General features: G+C 39.0%; 1 non-coding gene across 1 annotated transcript; it reads left to right on the forward strand.

Annotated features, from left to right (window-relative positions):
* Window positions 1–275: 275 nt before the first annotated feature.
* Window positions 276–406, forward strand: LOC128047092 (small nucleolar RNA SNORA44). The gene has a single exon (XR_008199284.1). It is a non-coding gene; the product is annotated as a small nucleolar RNA SNORA44 (small nucleolar RNA).
* Window positions 407–17921: the final 17515 nt, after the last annotated feature.

The raw sequence follows: 17921 nt of genomic DNA on the forward strand, positions 1-17921 counted from the left end.
AGGGCTTCCCTGGTAGTTTAGTCATAAAGAACGCGCCTGCCAGTGCAGGAGACGTAAGAGACGTGGGTTTGATCTTTGGGTCAGGAAGATTCCCTGGAGCAGGGCATGGCAACCCACTTCAGTATTCTTGCCTGGAGAATCCCATGGTCAGAGGAGCCTGGTGGACTACAATCCATGGGGTCATAAAGAGTTGGACATGATCGAAGTGACCTAGTGCATGTACTACATATAGGAAGACATGGTTTTCTTCTCCATGGCCAGTCCTGTCATAAAGACCTTTCCATTCCAAGGGCTGTGGCTTGTTGTGGCCATGGGATCTCCCACTGCATGCAAGAAGAACTTGGAAAGACACTGACAGCACAGGCCAGCATAATACCTGCAGCTGCCACTCACCTTTCCTATAATATATTAAAAAAAAAAAATCTTTTCAACTCACTTGCACCAACGTCAGGCACTGAAACAGTAAAAACAAGGGGGTAGTGACTCTAGAATGAAATAAAGGAAAGGGGGCATGACCTGGCTTTTGGGAACAGCAAATCTAGAACATCCCAGTTAGAAGTAGGATCACCAGGACCCTGGGCTTTTCTGGTGGCTCAGCTGGTAAAGAATCCACCTGCAGTGCAGGAGATCTGGGTTTGATCCCTGGGTTGGGAAGATCCCCTGGAGAAGGGAAAGGCTACCCACTCCAGTATTCTGGCCTGGAGAATTCCATGGACTGTACAGTTCATGGGGTCACAAAGAGTCGGACATGACTGAGCGGCTTTCACTTTCACTACAGGAACAAGAGTGAGGAGCATTCTAGATGGCCTTGGGAAGTGGTTGGTGGGCATTTGGGGCAGGGGAGTTTCCTTCAGAACTTTCTAGACATGTATACCTGAAAGGAGAAGTTGGGTTTTGTTTTGTTGTGTTTTTGGCTGAACTCTGTGGCTTGCAGGATCTTAGTTCCCCATCCAGGGACTGAACCTATGCCCCAGGTAGTCAAAGCAGAGTCTTAACAACTGCACTGCCAGGGGAATCGCAGGAGAAGCTAACGATACATCAATTAGAGATGTCAGGCCTTGGGTTCTTATGCTGCTACATGTGTAGATACATGGTGGATACAGAGTTAACAATTTTTCTCCAATAGTTGTCAAGTCAGCTAGAAATGTCACATGGGAATCTAACAAGGATTATCTAAAGATGCAGGTAAAGGCTTTGCTTTAGGATGCAATGTTATATTACATGTTCATTTTATGAACCTCTTTCTCATTTTCTCCTTGGTATGCTTTCCTTTTAAGGGGATAAATCTTCTTTAGTGATGGTTAAAGTAATTTCTCTCCTTAATGCTACAATCAAAAGGCTCTAAGCTCCATTTCTGGGCCAGGGATCTGTAATTAAAGTGGTACTGTCTTATGATAATGATTCCTTAAATAGTAGAGAAGCTCCATGATTGTCATAAATTATTCCAATAAATGATCGAATCCTGGAGAAACACAATCAAGTCAAAAAAATAAAACCATGTGATGATAAGGTTTGGCTTTTTTCATTAACCGATATTCAATGTAAGTACAAAATAATTCAACCAACATTATAGTATTTTTATGTTATTTAATTATTGCAATAGTAATTTTCTATTTTTCATAACATGTACAGATTCCACAGTGTTATGGATTAAACAGTCTTCTGTCTAAAAAACATTTATATTTCTGTTCATAAAAAAGAATTACTAATAAGTTTCAACAATTAACATACTGGTTACATTAAAATTTGAAATACAACTGAGAATTGTCATTGCTTTTACCTAGTGAAGCGGACCCTTCCTCCTTATCATCTTTTCTCTTCTCTTCCTCTTCTTTATCAATTTGTTGTGTCTTTGTGTTTGAAGGCCTCCGATATATAGGAGAGAAAGTCTCTTGCTCCACAAACATACCTTGAAATTGGATTCTTGCTGAAAAATGGACCTTGTTTCACAAATGATATTTGGATCCAATGGCAGGATGTGTTTAAGTATTTTGTTTCAAAATTTTGATTGAAAATGAAAGATTCTCTATAAAATAATACATTTTCTTGGCACAGCTAAACACCTGGATTCTGAACAGATTGAATCCATGCCTTAAGTTAAAAAAATTAGTTTTGTGCTTTTCTGTCAAAAATATGAAAGAAGTTCAGTAAGTGGATTGCACATAAGCAGTCTCTGTCTGGGGAAAACCCAAACAGATGGTATTTGAAGTATTTGTTAGTTAGACATACAATAGCACTCCAAAGATGAATAAAAGATTTCCTAAAATTATTCAAAACAACCACAATAGATGATTCAAAAGATGGGCTTTTTAGACACTTTTTGTTATTTCCAAAGAATTTTTATGACAACCTCAAAGGTCCTCTGACCAAGTCGTTCAATTTCTGAATATATTCCTAAGGATATATAAATTGTCAAGTACACAAAGTTACAATGCACCACACAATATGGTTTAATAGAAAAAATTGAAAAGCAGTTTAAATATTTAAAAGTAGAGAATTACTACATAAATTATGATAATCAATTCAGTAGAAGCATAGACAATTACGTAGCTACATAGTTGAAATTATTTATGTGAAATCAACATTTTGTATATTAATAAATGACATTATATTTTACTTATTAATAATTAAAATTAAAATGCACCATAGAACTGTAGAGTATTATCCAAATTGTATTTGAAACTCACGTATAAGGAGTCCCCTGTATATACACAAGTGGAAAAACACCTGGGAAAATATACCCTAAAATATATAAGAAAAAATATCCTTCTTGATCTCCTTTTCTCTTTTTTATTAGAGTAATATTTGACAGGTCACTTATATATTACCTTTTTCTTTTCACAAAGAGATTGCATGCATGTGTGCTTAGTAGCTTTAGTTGTATCTGACTGTTTGTGACCCCATGGACTGTAGCCCACCAGGCTCCTCGGTCCATGCGATTCTGCAGGCAAGAATACTGGAATAGGTTGTCATGTCCTCCTCCAAGCAATCTGCCTGGCCCAGGGACTGAACCCACATCTCCTGCATTACAAGCAGATTTTTTTTTTTACCACTGAATCACCAGATAAGCCCACAAAGAGATTAAACTTCACCATTCTTTCTACAAACCCACAGATATAAAGCATTAACATACATAAAGCAATGATCACTTATGGGAAAAGCATGACCAGTAGGATTTTCTACTCTCATTACTGGTAAGATACAACTGTGTACATTCTGTAATTAAACAGAAAATATATATTTAAGAAATACACTATTTTTAAGAGCAGTTTTAGGTTCACAACAAAATAGAGAGGAAGGTAGAGCTTTGTCATATGCCCACTGCCCTCACACATGATAGCCTCCTGAAACTACCAATACCAATCACAGAAGTGGTATATCTGTTACAGCTAATGAATCTGCATTGACACATCATAACCACCCAAAGCCCATAGCTTACCTCAGAGTTAACTCTTGGTGTTGTATATTCTATGGGTTTGGACAAATGTATAATGACACATATTAATTATAACAACATGCAAAATATTTTCACTGACTTAAAAATCCTCTGTGTTCTGCCTGTTCATCCTACCTCCACTCCATCCCCAGCAAACTCTGTTATTTTTTTTATCATCTCTGTAGCTTTCCCCTTTCTAGAATGCCATATAGTTGGACTCAGATACACTACCATTATGCAATGAGGTTCTAGAATATATAACTAGAATCGAACAGTATGTAGCCTTTTCAGATTGGCTTCTGGCACTTAGTAACATGCATTTAAGGTTTCTATCTTACCAGTTGGGCTCATTTCCTTTCAATGCTGAATGATATTCCATTGTATGTACCATGGTTTATTTATCCATTCACCTGCTGAGCATCTTGGTTACTTCCAAACTTTGGCAATTGTGAATCAAGCTGCCATAAACATCCATATGCAGGTTTTTGTGTGAACATAAGTTTTCATCTCCTTCGGGTAAATACCAAGGAGCAAGATGTCGGGATAGTATAAGAGTATGTTTAGTTTTAAGAAACCCTCAGACTGACTTTGAAAGTAGCTTTATCATTTTGCATTCCTACCAACAAAACATAAGTTCCTGTTGATTCACATCCTTGTCAGCATTCAGTGTTGTTAATGTTCCACTTTTGGCTATTTTAATAGGTGTGTAGTGGTATCTCATTATTACTTTAATTTCACCTTATTCCTGGTGTTATATGATGCAGAACATATTTTTTCATATGCTGATGTGCCATCTATAGATCTTCTTTGGTGAGGGATCTGTTAAGGTCTTTGTCCCAGTTTTTAATCAGATTGCTGCTTTTTTGTGTGTCAAGTTTCTAGAGTTCTTTGTATATTTGGGTAAGTCTTATCAGATGTATTTTTTACAAACATTTTCTCCCAGAGTGTGGCTTGTCTTCCAATTCTCTTCACATGGTCTTTTTTATAGAGCTGAAGTTTTTAATATTAATGAAATCCAGATTAGTATTTATTTCGTAGATCATGTCTAACTCTGTTCCAATAATCTATTTGTCTGACTTTTCCCCAGGACCACACTGTCTTTATAACCATGTGACAGTTGCTCAGTAGTTTCCAACTCTTTGCAACCCCATAGACTATACAGTCCATGGAATTCTCTAGGCCAGAATACTGGAGTGGGTAGCCTTTCTTTTCTCCAGGGGATCTTCCCAACCCAGGGATTGAACACAGGTCTCCCGCATTGCATTGATAACTGTAGCATTATAATAAGTGTTGAAGTTTGGTAGTTTCAGTTCCCTCATTTTGTTCTTTTCCTTCAATATTGTGTTGGCTATTCTGGGTCTTTTGCCTCACCTTTAGAATCAATTTGTCAATATTCATATAATAACTCACTAGGATTTTGATTGGAATTGCATGGAGTTTTCAAACTGAAGAACTGACTGCTTGAGGATATTGAGTCTTCTATCCAAGAACATGGAATATCTTTCCACTTATTTAGTCCTTCTTTGATTTTGTTCATCAGAGTTGTGTAGTTTTCCTCAATAGATCATGTACATATTTTGTTAGAGTTGTATCTAAAGAATTTTACCTTTTTGAGATGCTCATATAAATGGTATTGTGGTTTTAATTTCAAATTCTTAATAATTATTAATTACTTAATTCATTGCTGTTATATAGAAATGCAGTTGGTGTTGTGTATTAACTTGTATCTTACAACCATGCTTTAATCACTTATTTATTTGTTTCAGAAGTTCTTGGTGATTTTTTCCCCCCAGCTTTTCTAAATAGAGAATCATGTAATACGCAGCAGGGACAGTTTTATGTCTTTCTTCCCAATCTGTGTACTTTTTATTTCCTCCTTTTCCCCCTTATTGCATTAGCAAGGGTTCTAGTACAGTGTTTAAAAGGATTGATGAGAGGGAACATCCTTGCCTTGTACTTGAACTTAGTGAGAAAGCTTTGAATTTCTCACCATTGAGCATAACATTAACTGTAGGTTTTTGTAGATGGGCTTTATCAAGTTGAGGACATTGCTCTCTGTTTCTAGTGTACTGAGAATTTTTTTACCTTGACTAACTATTATGCATCTGTTGGAACAATCATCTGATTTCCCTTTTTAAATCTGTTGATTAGATACATTACTTAGAAGAAAATGGAGTAGCCCTCATAGTCAACAGAAGAGTTCAAAATGCAATACTTGGATGCAATCTCAAAAATGACATAATGATCTCTGTTCATTTCCAAGGCAAATCATTCAGTATCACAGTAATCCAAGTCTATGCCCCAACCAGTAACGCTGAATAAGCTGAAGTTGAAGAGTTCTATGAAGACCTATAAGACCTTCTAGAACTAACTCCTCCCCAAAAATGTCCTTTTCATTATAGGGGACTGGAATGCAAAAGTAGGAAGTCAGGAGATACCTGGAGTAACAGGCAAATTTGACCTTGGAATACAGAATGAAGCAGGTCAAAGTTTAACAGAGTTTTGCCAAGAGAATGTACTGGTCATAGCAAACACTCTTCCAACAACACAAGAGAAGACTCTACACATGGACATCACCAGATGGTCAACACCGAAATCAGATTGATTATATTCTTTGCAGCCAAGGATGGAGAACACTATACAGTCAGCAAAAACATGACCAGGAGCTGACTGTGGCTCAGATCATGAGCTCCTTATTGCCAAATTCAGACTTAAATTGAAGAAAGAAGGGAAAACCACTAGACCATTCAGGTATGACCTAATTCAAATCCCTTACAATTATACAGTGGAAGTGACAAATAGATTCAATAGATTAGATCTGATAGACAAAGTGCCTGAAGAGCTATGGATGGAGGTTCATGACGTTGTACAGGAGGCAAGGATCAAGACCATCCCCAAGAGAAAGAAATGCAAAAAACCAAAATGGCTGTCTGAGGAGACCTTACAAATTGCTGAGAAGAGAAGAGAAGCTAAACGTAAAGGAGAAAAGGAAAGATATACTCATTTGAATGCAGAGTTCCAAAGAATAGCAAGGAGAGGTAAGTAAGCCTTCCTCATCGATCAATGCAAAGAAATAGAGGCAAACAATAGAATGGGAAAGACTAGAGGTCTCTTCAAGAAAATTAGAGATACCAAAGGAACATTTCATTTATAGATAGGCACATTAAAGGACAGAAATTGTATGGACCTAACAAAAGCAGACAGAGAAGGCAATGGCACCCCACTCCAGTACTCTTCCCTGGAAAATCCCATGGGTGGAGGACACTGGTAGGCTGCGGTCCATGGGGTCATGAAGAGTTGGACATGACTGAGCGACTTCACTTTCACTTTTCACTTTCATGCTTTGGAGAAGGAAATGGCAACCCACTCCAGTGTTCTTGCCTGGAGAATCCCAGGGATGGGGAGCCTGGTGGGCTGCCGTCTATGGGGTCGCACAGAGACAGACACGACTGAAGCGACTTAGCAGCAGCAGCAACAGCAGCAACAAAAGCAGAAGATATTAAGAAGAGATGACAATACTCAGGAGAACTCTACAAAAAAGATCTTCATGACACAGATAACCACAATGGTGTGATCACTCACCTAGAGCCAGATATCCTGGAATATGAACTCAAGTGGGCCTTAGGAAGCATCACTATGAACAATGCTAGTAGAGGTAATGGAATTCCAGTTGAGCTATTTCAAATCCTAAAAGATGATGCTGTGAAAGCACTGCACTCAATATGCCAGCAAATTTGGAAAACTCAGCAGTAGTCACAGGACTGGAAAAGGTCAGTTTTCATTCCAAAGCCAAAAAAAGGCAAAACCAAAGAATGTTTAAACTCCCACACAATTGCACTCACCTCACACGCTAGCAAAGTAATACTCAAAATCCTCCAAGCCAGGCTTCCACAGTACGTGAACTGTGAACTTCCAGATGTTCAAGCTGGATTTAGAAAAGGCAGAGGAACCAGAGGTCATATTGCAATATCTGTTAGATCATAGAAAAAGCAAGACAATTCCAGAAAAACATCTACTTCTGCTTTATTGACTATGCCAAAGCCTTTGACTGTGTGGATCACAATAAACTGTGGAAAATTCTGAAAGTGATGGGAATACCAGACCAGCTAACCTATCTCCTGAGAAATCTGTATGCAGGTCAAGAAGCAACAGTTAAAACTGGACATGGAACAACAGACTGGTTCCAAATCGGGAAAAGAGCACATCAAGGCTGCATATTTAACTTATATGCAGAGTTCATCATGAGAAATGTTGGGCTGGATGAAGCACAAGCTGGAATCAAGATGGCGGGAGAGATATCAATTATCGCAGATATGCAGATGACACCACCCTTTTGGCAGAAAGCAAAGAGTAACTAAAGAGCCTCTTGATGAATGCAAAGAAGTCGGCTTAAAACTCAATATTCAGAAAACTAAGATCATGGCGTCTGATCCCATCACTTCGTGGCAAATAGATGGGGAAACAATGGAAACCGTGTCAGACTTTATATTTTTGGGCTTCAAAATCACTGCAGATGGTGACTGCAGCCATGAAATTAAAAGACACTTGCTCCTTGGAAAAAAAGGTATAACCAACCTAGACAGCATATTAAAAAGCAGAGACATTACTTTGCCAACAAATGTCCATCTAGTCAAAGCTATGGTTTTTCCAGTAGTCTTGTGTGGCTGTGAGGTTGGACTGTAAAAAAAGCTGAGCACCAGAGAATTGATGCTTTTGAACTGTGGTGTTGGAGTAGACTCTTGAGAGTTCCTTGGACTGCAAGGAGATCCAACCAGTCCATCCTAAAAGAGATCAGTCCTGAGTGTTCATTGGAAGGACTGATGCTGAAGCTGAAACTCCAATATTTTGGCCAGCTGACGGAAAGAACTGACTCCTTGGAAAAGATCCTGATGCTGGGAAAAATTGAAGGCAAGAGGAGAAGGGGACGACAGAGGATGAGATGGTTGGATGGCATCACCGACATGATGGACATGAGTGTGAGTAGGAGCCAGGAGTTGCTGATGGACAGGGAAGCCTGGCATCCTTCAGCCTATGGGTCACAAAGAGTCGGACACGACTGAGTGATTTAACTGAACTAGATGCATTACTATTAATTGATTTTGAAATATTGAATGCTACATAAATCCCACTTGGTCGTGGTCTATAATTATTTTTTATACTTTCTTGGATTAGTTTTGATTATATTTTGTGTAGGATTTTTGAATCCATGTTTGTGAGAGACATTGGTCTATATTTTGTTTTTGTTTTTCTCAAGATTTCTTTGTTTGGTTTTTGTGTTAAGACAGTGCTCACCTCTTAAAACTAATAAGGAAGTATTCCTTCTGCTTCTGGATTCCCTGGTGGCTCAGTGGCAAGGAATCCACCTGCAAATGCAGTTTCAATCCCTGGCTTCAGAAGATGCCCTGGAGAAAGGAATGACAGCCCACTCCACTTTTCTTGCCTGGGAAATCCCTTGGACAGAGGAGCCTGGTGGGCTACTGTCCAGAGGGTGACAAAGAATCAGACATGACTTAGTGACTAAACAACAACATCTGTTTCTATCCTCTGTAAGATTGTAGAGAATTAGTGTAATTTCTTCCTTCAGTGTTTGGTAGAATTCACCAGTCGGGCCCATCTTGGCCTGGTGCTTTCTGATTTGAAAGATTATTAATTATTGGTCAGTTCAATTTCTGTAATAGATTCAGGCCTATTCACTTCTTCTGTAAGTTTTGGCAGCTTGAGTCTTTCAAGGAATTGGTCCGTTTCATGTAGCTTATCAAACTTATGTGCTTAGGATTGTTCATAGTGCTCCTTTATTATATCTTTAATGTTCATGGGATCTTCAATGATGTCCCCTCTTTATTTCTGATATGAGTAATTTGTGTTCTCTCTTTTTTTTCAGTTAGCCTGGCATGAGCCCTGACAATTTTACTGATCTTTCCAAAGACCCTGCTTTTGCTTTCTTGTTTTTTTTTTTTTATTAATTTCCCGTCTTCAGTTTCATCGGAGTCTCTAATTCCTATTTCTTCCCTACTGATTACTTTGAATTAAATTTGCTCATCTTTGTCTATTTACCTAAATTGGAAACTTTAGATTATCACATTTAGATCTATCTCTTTCTCTAATATTCACATATGATGCTGTAAATTTCCCATTATGCGTTGCTTTCACTGCTTCCTATGAGTTTTGATAATTATGTTTTTATTTTCATCTAGTTCAAAATATTTTAAAAATATCTTTAGATTTCTTCTTTGACCCATGTGTTATTAAGAAGTATTTTTTTTTTAATCTTGTGCATCTTGGGGTTTTTCCAGTTATCTTTTCATTATTGATTTCTGGTTTAATTCCATCATGATCTGTGAGGAGACATTTTATAATTTCTATTCTTTTATATTTGTTAAGGTGTGTTTTATGGCCCAGAACATGGTCTATCTTGGTGCATGTTCCATGTGATCCTGAGAAGAATGTGTAATCTCTTGTTAGATGAAATAGTCTATAGATGTCCATTATATCCAATTGACTGAAGGTGTGGTTCAGTCAAGCTATGTCCCTACTGATTTTCTGTCTGTTCAATTTGTCCATTTCCAACAGAGGCATGTTGAAGTCTCCAGCTATGATAGTGTATTCATCTATGTATTCATTCTCCTTGAAATTATATCAGTTTTTTGCCTCACAATGTTGACACTGGTGTTAGGCACCTACATATTAAGAATTGTTAGGTCTTTTTGGAGAACTGACCCTTTTTAATTTCAAACAGTATTAGTGTTAGAGTCACTGACACTAACTGCTTGAAATTAATACAGTTAATCCTGCTTTCTTTTGATTAGTATTAGCATGCTATATTTGTCTCCATCCATTTACTTTTAATCTATTTGTGTTTGTATATTTAAAATGGGTTTCTTATAATCAACATATAGTTGAGCACTGTTTTTTACTTTTTCTGACAACCTTTGTCTTTTATTAATAACTGGTGGATTTAGGCCATTGACATTCCAAGTGATTTTTTTTATATATTTGAATTCATATTTACTATATTTGTTCAGTTCAGTGCAGTTCAGTTCAGTCACTCAGTTGTGTCCGACTCTTTGTGACCCCATGAATCGCAGCACATCGGGCTTCCCTGTCCATCACCAACTCCCGGAGTTCACTCAAACTCATGTCCATCTAGTCGGTGATGCCATCCGGCCACCTTATCCTCTGTCGTCCCCTTCTCCTCCTGCCCCCAATCCCTCCCAGCATCAGAGTCTTTTCCAATGAGTCAACTCTTCTCATGAGGTGGCCAAAGTACTGGAGTTTCAGCTTTAGCATCATTCCTTCCAAAGAAATCCCAGGACTGATCTCCTTCAGAATGAACTGGTTGGATCTCCTTGCAGTCCCAGGGACTCTCAAGAGTCTTCTCCAATACCACAGTTCAAAAGCATCAATTCTTCGGTGCTCAGCCTTCTTCACAGTCCAACTCTCACATCCATACATGACCACAGGAAAAACCATAGCCTTGACTAGACGGACCTTTGTTGGCAAAGTAATGTTTCTGCTTTTTAATATGCTATCTAGGTTGGCCATAACTTTCCTTCCAAGGAGTAAGTGTCTCTTAATTTCATGGCTGCAATCACCATTTGCAGTGATTTTGGTGCCCCAAAAATATAAAGTCTGACACTGTTTCTACTGTTTCCCCATCTATTTCCCATGAAGTGATGGGACCAGATGCCATGATCTTAGCTTTCTGAATGTTGAGCTTTAAGCCAACTTTTTCACTCTCCTCTTTCACTTTCATCAAGAGACTTTTTAGTTCCTCTTCACTTTCTGCCATAAGGGTGGTATCATCTGCATATTTGAGGTTATTGATATTTCTCCTGGCAATCTTGATTCCAGCTTGTGCTTCTTCCAGCCCAGTGTTTCTCATGATGTACTCTGCATATAAGTTAAATAAGCAGGGTGACAATATACAGCCTTGACATACTCCTTTTCCTATTTGGAACAAGTCTGTTGTTCCATGCCCAGTTCTAACTGTTGCTTCCTGACCTATATTTGTTACTACTTCCTATTTTTTCCCTTGGATTGTTTCTTGGGCTTTTTGTTTTATTTGTTTTTTTTACTGTGTTTGCCTTCTAGCTTTTTCTGACTTTTGTGGTTAATTTAACATTTTATATAATTCCATTTTCTCTCCTTTCTTAGCATATCAGTTATACTTGCTTAAAAAAATTTTTTTAATGGTTACCCTAGAGTTTACCATATATGTTTACAACCAATCCAAGTTCACTTTCAAATAATGCTATACCACTTCACAGGTAGTATAATTATTATCTTATGATGACCAAATAATCCTAATTTCTTCTTCTCATTCTTTGTATCATTGCTGTTACTCCTTTCACTTATATAAACACATATATAAGCTATATTCTTAAGTATACATTGCATGCTGAACATGTGGTTGAAAACATTGTTACTGTTATTGAACAATATTTTATGTTTTAGATTAAAAAGAAAAATAAATTTGAAAATTTTACTTTCACTAATTCCTTGTTTTCCCTTCTTTATGTAGATCTGAGTTTCTGACTTATCTTCTTTATTTTTAAGAATTTCTTTTAACATTTCTTGCAAGGCAGGTTTACTAGCATGAAAGTCTTCAAATTTTTGCTTGTTGATAAGGTCTATTTCTCCTTCACTGTTGGAGGATCATTTTGTAGGACTACCAAACTCAAAGTTAGTTTTTTCTCCTCTCAACATTTTAATTATTTCTCTCCACTTTCTTTTTTGCTTGCATGGAAGCAAAAAAGAAAAGTTAGGTATGATTGTCTTTGTTCCTCTATAGTAAAGGTGTTTTTTCCCTCCATCTTCTTTTAGAATTTTTTTTTATCTTTGAAAATGATATGCCTAGATATAGTGGGTTTTTTATTTTTTCTTTTTCTTCTTCTTTTTTTTTACATTTATCCTGTTTGGTGTTCTGAGTTTTCTGATCTGTGGGTTAGTGTCTCACATTAATTTGGGGGAAATTCTCACACATTGTTTCAAATATTTCTTCTCTTCCTTTCTCTCTTCTGTTGTTCCCATCTCACATATATTACATCTTTTATAGTTGTCCCACAGTCCTTGGACATTCTGATCTCTTTTTCCCCATTTCTGTTCTCTTTGCTTTTTTGAGGGTTCTTTTTATATATTTTTTGGTTTCATTAGCCATGTCTAGTTTATTTATACTCCCATCAAAGGCATTTTTCATTGCACTGTTTTTTATTGCTAGCATTTCTTCTGGCTCTTAGGATTTCCATTTCTCAGCTCATGTTCCATACTATCTTGCATACTGTCTACATACTACATACATACTACATGTCTACATCTTACATACTGTCCAGCATGTTGGATAAATATGATTAGCATATTAATCATGTTTAAATTTCTAATTTAATAATTCCAATATTTCTGCTATGTCTGGTTTTGGCACTTGCTCTATCTCTTCAAATTGTGTTTTTGCTTTTTGGTATGCTTGTATTTTTTCTTGATAGCTGGGCGTGATATGCCAAGTAAAAAGAATGCTTAAATAGGCCTAATGGCAACCTACTCCAGTATTCTTGCCTGGAGAATCCCATGGACAGAGGAGTCTGGCAAGCTACAGTCCACGGGGTGGCAAACAGTTGGACACAACTGAACAACTAACACTTTCACTTTCACGTTCAATGTGGTGGTGAGGTATGGGGAGAAGAAAAGTGCTCCTGTGATTAAGTGTCAGTCTTTTAGTGAACCTGTGCCTGTGAACTATACATTTCACAAGTACTTCTCTCTCTCTTTTTTTTTTTTCTCCCTCTTTAGGTGGAGCAGGGTGGCTAAAGGGGGTTAGAGTTGGTTATTCCCCTTCTCCCAGGTCAGTTAGGTTCTGTTTAACGACTTTACCTTGAGAGCAGGCCTTGTTTAGAACAAGCATGAAGTGAAAGTAGCTCAGTCATGTTCGACTCTTTGACCCCATGGATTGTATAGTCCATGGATTCTCCAGGCCAGAATACTAGAGTGGAGAGCCGTTCCCTTCTTTAAGGGATCTTTCCAGTCGAGGGATTGAACCCAGTTCTCCCTCATTGCAGAATTCTTTACCAACTCAGCCACCAGGGAAGCCCTTTTTAGAACAAGGTCTGTGGCTAATTTCAACAGTGTGTCTTCCCTTCTTTCTCCTAGAAGCACGATGGGATTTTTCTCCAATATTTTCCATGGGAACCTGTTGTGAAGAAGGAATTAATAGGGCCTGGACTCCATCTAAGGCCTGTTCATGCTGATCATGCTTGGCCACCTTTCCAATGAAAACAACAACGGAAGGTTAAGATCCCCCTCCAGACAGGGGAACCTTGAAGATCATATCTAGGTTACTCATTGCCTAAGAGAAAACAGACACTAATCACCTCTTCCTCCAGACAGGCCATAAATTTTTCTGTATCTATCAGAGTGTAACCTCAGGTTTATTGATTATTGACTAATTGTTTGACTGTTTGAGCACATGACCACATAACGCGTGAATGAGGGGGTTATTGGGATTGTATTTTCCTTGGTTTATGTAAGTCTCAAGGAATTTGGAATGGTGGGTTCAGAAACGTACACATGGGGTATAAAAGGTTTTCACAAATGCTGGTCGGGGTCCTTGGCTAAGAGGAGACTCTGCCTTGGGCGCGGCGGTGTAATAAACTGCACTCCACTATCTGTATTGTCCTTCTGAGTGAGTTTGTTTCCCGGAACCCGTGGCTACAACAGTTGAGCTCCAGAAGGTAAATCTCACAATATTGTGGGGGGCCCAGCCCAGGAGTCCCTGGAGTTTCTAACTCTCACACTTGTCCACACTGAACTTCCAGCACTTTGTCAGGTACAGTTTAGGTTTCCTTACCCTGGCACTGGTTTCCAGGGTGGTTTCTCCTTGTGAGTCTCTGCTCTGTGATCCCCTGACTCCATATTTCCGCTGTTAGTCTCTCTTGGGGACAAGGGTTTGCCCTACTTTCTATTACAGACCCTAGAAGAGTGATTTTCCCCCTATTTTTCCAGCTTTTTATTTGTTCTTAGGATGGAGTGGTAACTTCCAGGTTCCTTACATGAAGAAATGGAAATTGGAAGTCCCCAGAAAAATTACACTTTTTAGTCTACTCTCCTTTTACCTATACAAGGCCTCTGAGAAACCCTACATAAAGTTTCCTTTGAGGGGCACATCCCCAATATTCTTTTACTTCTTACGTAAACAAATAAGGCAGGAGAATGGTCATGCACCTATAGGTGAGGGTCAGGAGAAATAGAGCAGGAGGAGGACATTGCCATGTCTGCTATGTGGATATTCAAGTGCAAGAAACATAATAGTTACACATAAATAATTAAAATAATTGTGTCCCTGTTTTCTGCTTTTTTCATTTATTTTTCACAATAATCCTTGAGAAAGTTACTATTAGCTCATTTTTTGTACTTTTTTTTAAAGTAACTTGTACTTTTGTGAGATTGTATTATAGGTAGCATAGGTAGGATTTGAGTCCTGGTCTCTGTGGTTCTCAAGCTCTTAGACGTCACAATGAACTAGACAGAGTCAAAGGCACTTTTGCATCTGGGTTCACTGTTCTAGCCTTTTCTTAGTTTCAAGATCCAAAAACTTTACATAAAGGAAGTTGTTCTTTTCACACACATGCATACATGATCTCTTCTCCTTTTCTTATTTCTCACATGTGCAAATAAAAAAGAATAATTCACTCCTGTGCAGTAGGTGATGTCCTTATGGCCATGTCATTTCTAGTCTCAAAAATCCTGAGTGTATATCACTGTATCAGTTAGGATGAAATATGCGTGCCTGTGATAGACAACCCATGATAACACCATGATTTATTCTTTCATTAAAAATAAAATTGGAGGCAGGCAGTTTGGTGGGGGATAGGAAGTGGGGCAGGGCTTCCCAGCTGGTGCTAGTGGCAAAGAACCTGCCTGCAAATGCAGAAGACTTAAGAGACATGGGTTCTACCCCTGGGTCAGGAAGATACCCCTGGAGAAGGAAATGGCAAGTCACTCCAGTATTCTTGCCTGGAGAATCTCCATGGACCGAGGAACCTGGTGGGCTACCATCCATAGGGTCGCAGAGTCAGACACAACTGAAGTGACTTTGCACACAATTTGGGAGGAGGGCATGTTGGCTCCAAAAAGTCATCAGGAACCCCGGTTTCTTCTATCTTTCCACTTCATCCTTTCTAGCATTTGGTTTCCAACCTCAGGGTCACTTCATGGACCCAGATGGTTGCTATAGGATCTAGTAGCAGAAATGGAAAAAGGAAGTATCTCCAGCTGTCTATCTCCATTGAAGAGCCTTTCCGGGAAAGAACATAACACTTTCATTTGTATATCATTGACTGGAATGTAATCATACAGACACACGTATCTATGATATAAAGGTCAAGAAATGTAGTATTTTTATCTAATGGAATTGCTGTCCCCAATGTTATAGGAGTTCTTTTGTTACCAGAAAACTGAGTTTGCCTCTTGGTAGGTGTCAAGTTAATAGATGCAACCAAGCCAAAGATTGGGAGAAGGAAGGATTTATTATTACTTGCAGGAAGGACTCAGTGGAAACGAATTTGAGCAAACTCCAGGAGATAGTGAAGGACAGCGGAGCCTGGCGTGCTGCAATCCATTGGGTTACAAAGAGTTGGACACAACTTAGTGCCTGAACAACAACAACAGAGTAAGGAGAACACCAGGGGATCTTTCCCAAAGCAGTGTCAGCAAAATTGGGGAAGTATTAAGCTAAGCGTACTCACGTATTCATGCGTGAGCAGAGGAGTATTCAGCATAGACATGGGCAAAGGTCAACAGAGTTTAAGTCTTGGTTGATTGGAGCCTGGAGGGTCAACATGATCCTTCCATCCTCCACTTACATGGGAGTCTTAACTCCTACAGAACTCAAAGATCTACAATTCTGTGTATCCCTTGAGGAGGAACCAAGACTATTGCTTTTCAGTGTACTATTGTTTGACTTTTCTTTGTTCCCGCATTCCTTCCTTCCCTTAAGATCATTAATTACAAGACTTGTTCAAGGGTGAGCTTTGTGGTTAGGTTTAGATTACAAAATGGCTCAGGTCAAAATGGGCTCTCTTATGTCAAGAAAGCCATTCCTGGTTCTCTTTCTCTGGGGACCCCTGAGCTATCCGCTTATGCTCTTACTAAGGAAATAGAAGTTAAAGGATATCAGGGTGTCAATTAGCAATCTCTGTCACAACTGCCTGTGAAACTATGCAAAATTATGCCTGGTGTTGACAGACTCTAGCACTGTCCTACCTAATATTATGTCTGACTCTTGTGATATATTTCACATATTTATGTCTCTTCTCATAATTGCTCTCTGTATGTGGGAGATCATTCCTTTCCTTTGCTTTCTACCATCAGTCTCTTACCCATTCTTTAGGGACCACTTGGTAAGATGCTTCCTCCATGAAGTCTTGAGGCTTTCCACAGCTTCTGACTTAAACTTCCCAAACACCACTCTCATTGGGTCAGCTCTGCTTAAACCTTCAATGCCTCCTTATTTTCTCACAAAATAGATGGCCTCAGGATGCCAAGAAAGTCTATCTCCTGGGAAAACATAATGAAATAGAGATATGCTGCTGCTGCTGCTGCTAAGTCACTTCAGTCGTGTCCAACTCTGTGCAACCCCATAGACAGCAGCCCACCAGGCTCCCCGTCCCTGGGATTCTCCAGGCAAGAACACTGGAGTGGGTTGCCATTTCTTTCTCCAATGCATGAAAGTGAAAAGTGAAAGTGAAGTCGCTCAGTCGTGTCCGACCCTTAGCGACCCCATGGACTGCAGTCTACCAGGCTCCTGAGTCCATGGGATTCTCCATGCAAGAGTACTGAAGTGGGGTGCCATCACCTTCTCCAGAATAGAGATATATTCAATTCTAAACGACTGATTGAATATAACTGATTAATTCATTAATTCAGTCAGAAACAATTATGGTGACTGCAGCCATGAAATTGAAAGATGCTTGCTCCTTGGAAGAAGACCTATGACCAACTGAGATGGCATATTAAAAAGCAGAGACTTTACTTTGCCAACAAAGGTCCGTCTAAGTCAAAGCTATGGTTTTTCCAGTAGTCATGTATGGATGTGTGAGTTGAACTATAAAGAAAGCTGAGCCCCGAATAATTGATGCTTTTGAACTGTGGTGTTGGAGAAGACTCTTGAGAGCCCCTTGGACTTCCAGGAGATCCAACCAGTCCATCCTAAAGGAAGTCAGTCCTGAATATTCATTGGAAAGACTGATGCTGAAGCTGAAACTCCAATACTTTGGCCACCTCATGTGAAGAATTGACTCATTTGAAAAGACCCTGATGCTGGGAAAGATTGAAGGTGGGAGAAGAAGGGGATGGCAGAGGATGAGATGGCTGGATGGCACCACCGACTCAATGGACGTGAGTTTGAGTGAGCTCTGGGAGTTGGTGGTGACAGGGAGGCCTGGCTTGCTGCAGTCCATGGGGTTGCAAAGAGTCAGACACGACTGAACAACTGAAC

This window comes from Budorcas taxicolor, chromosome 4, assembly GCF_023091745.1.
Source record: "Budorcas taxicolor isolate Tak-1 chromosome 4, Takin1.1, whole genome shotgun sequence".
Lineage (NCBI taxonomy): Eukaryota > Metazoa > Chordata > Mammalia > Artiodactyla > Bovidae > Budorcas > Budorcas taxicolor.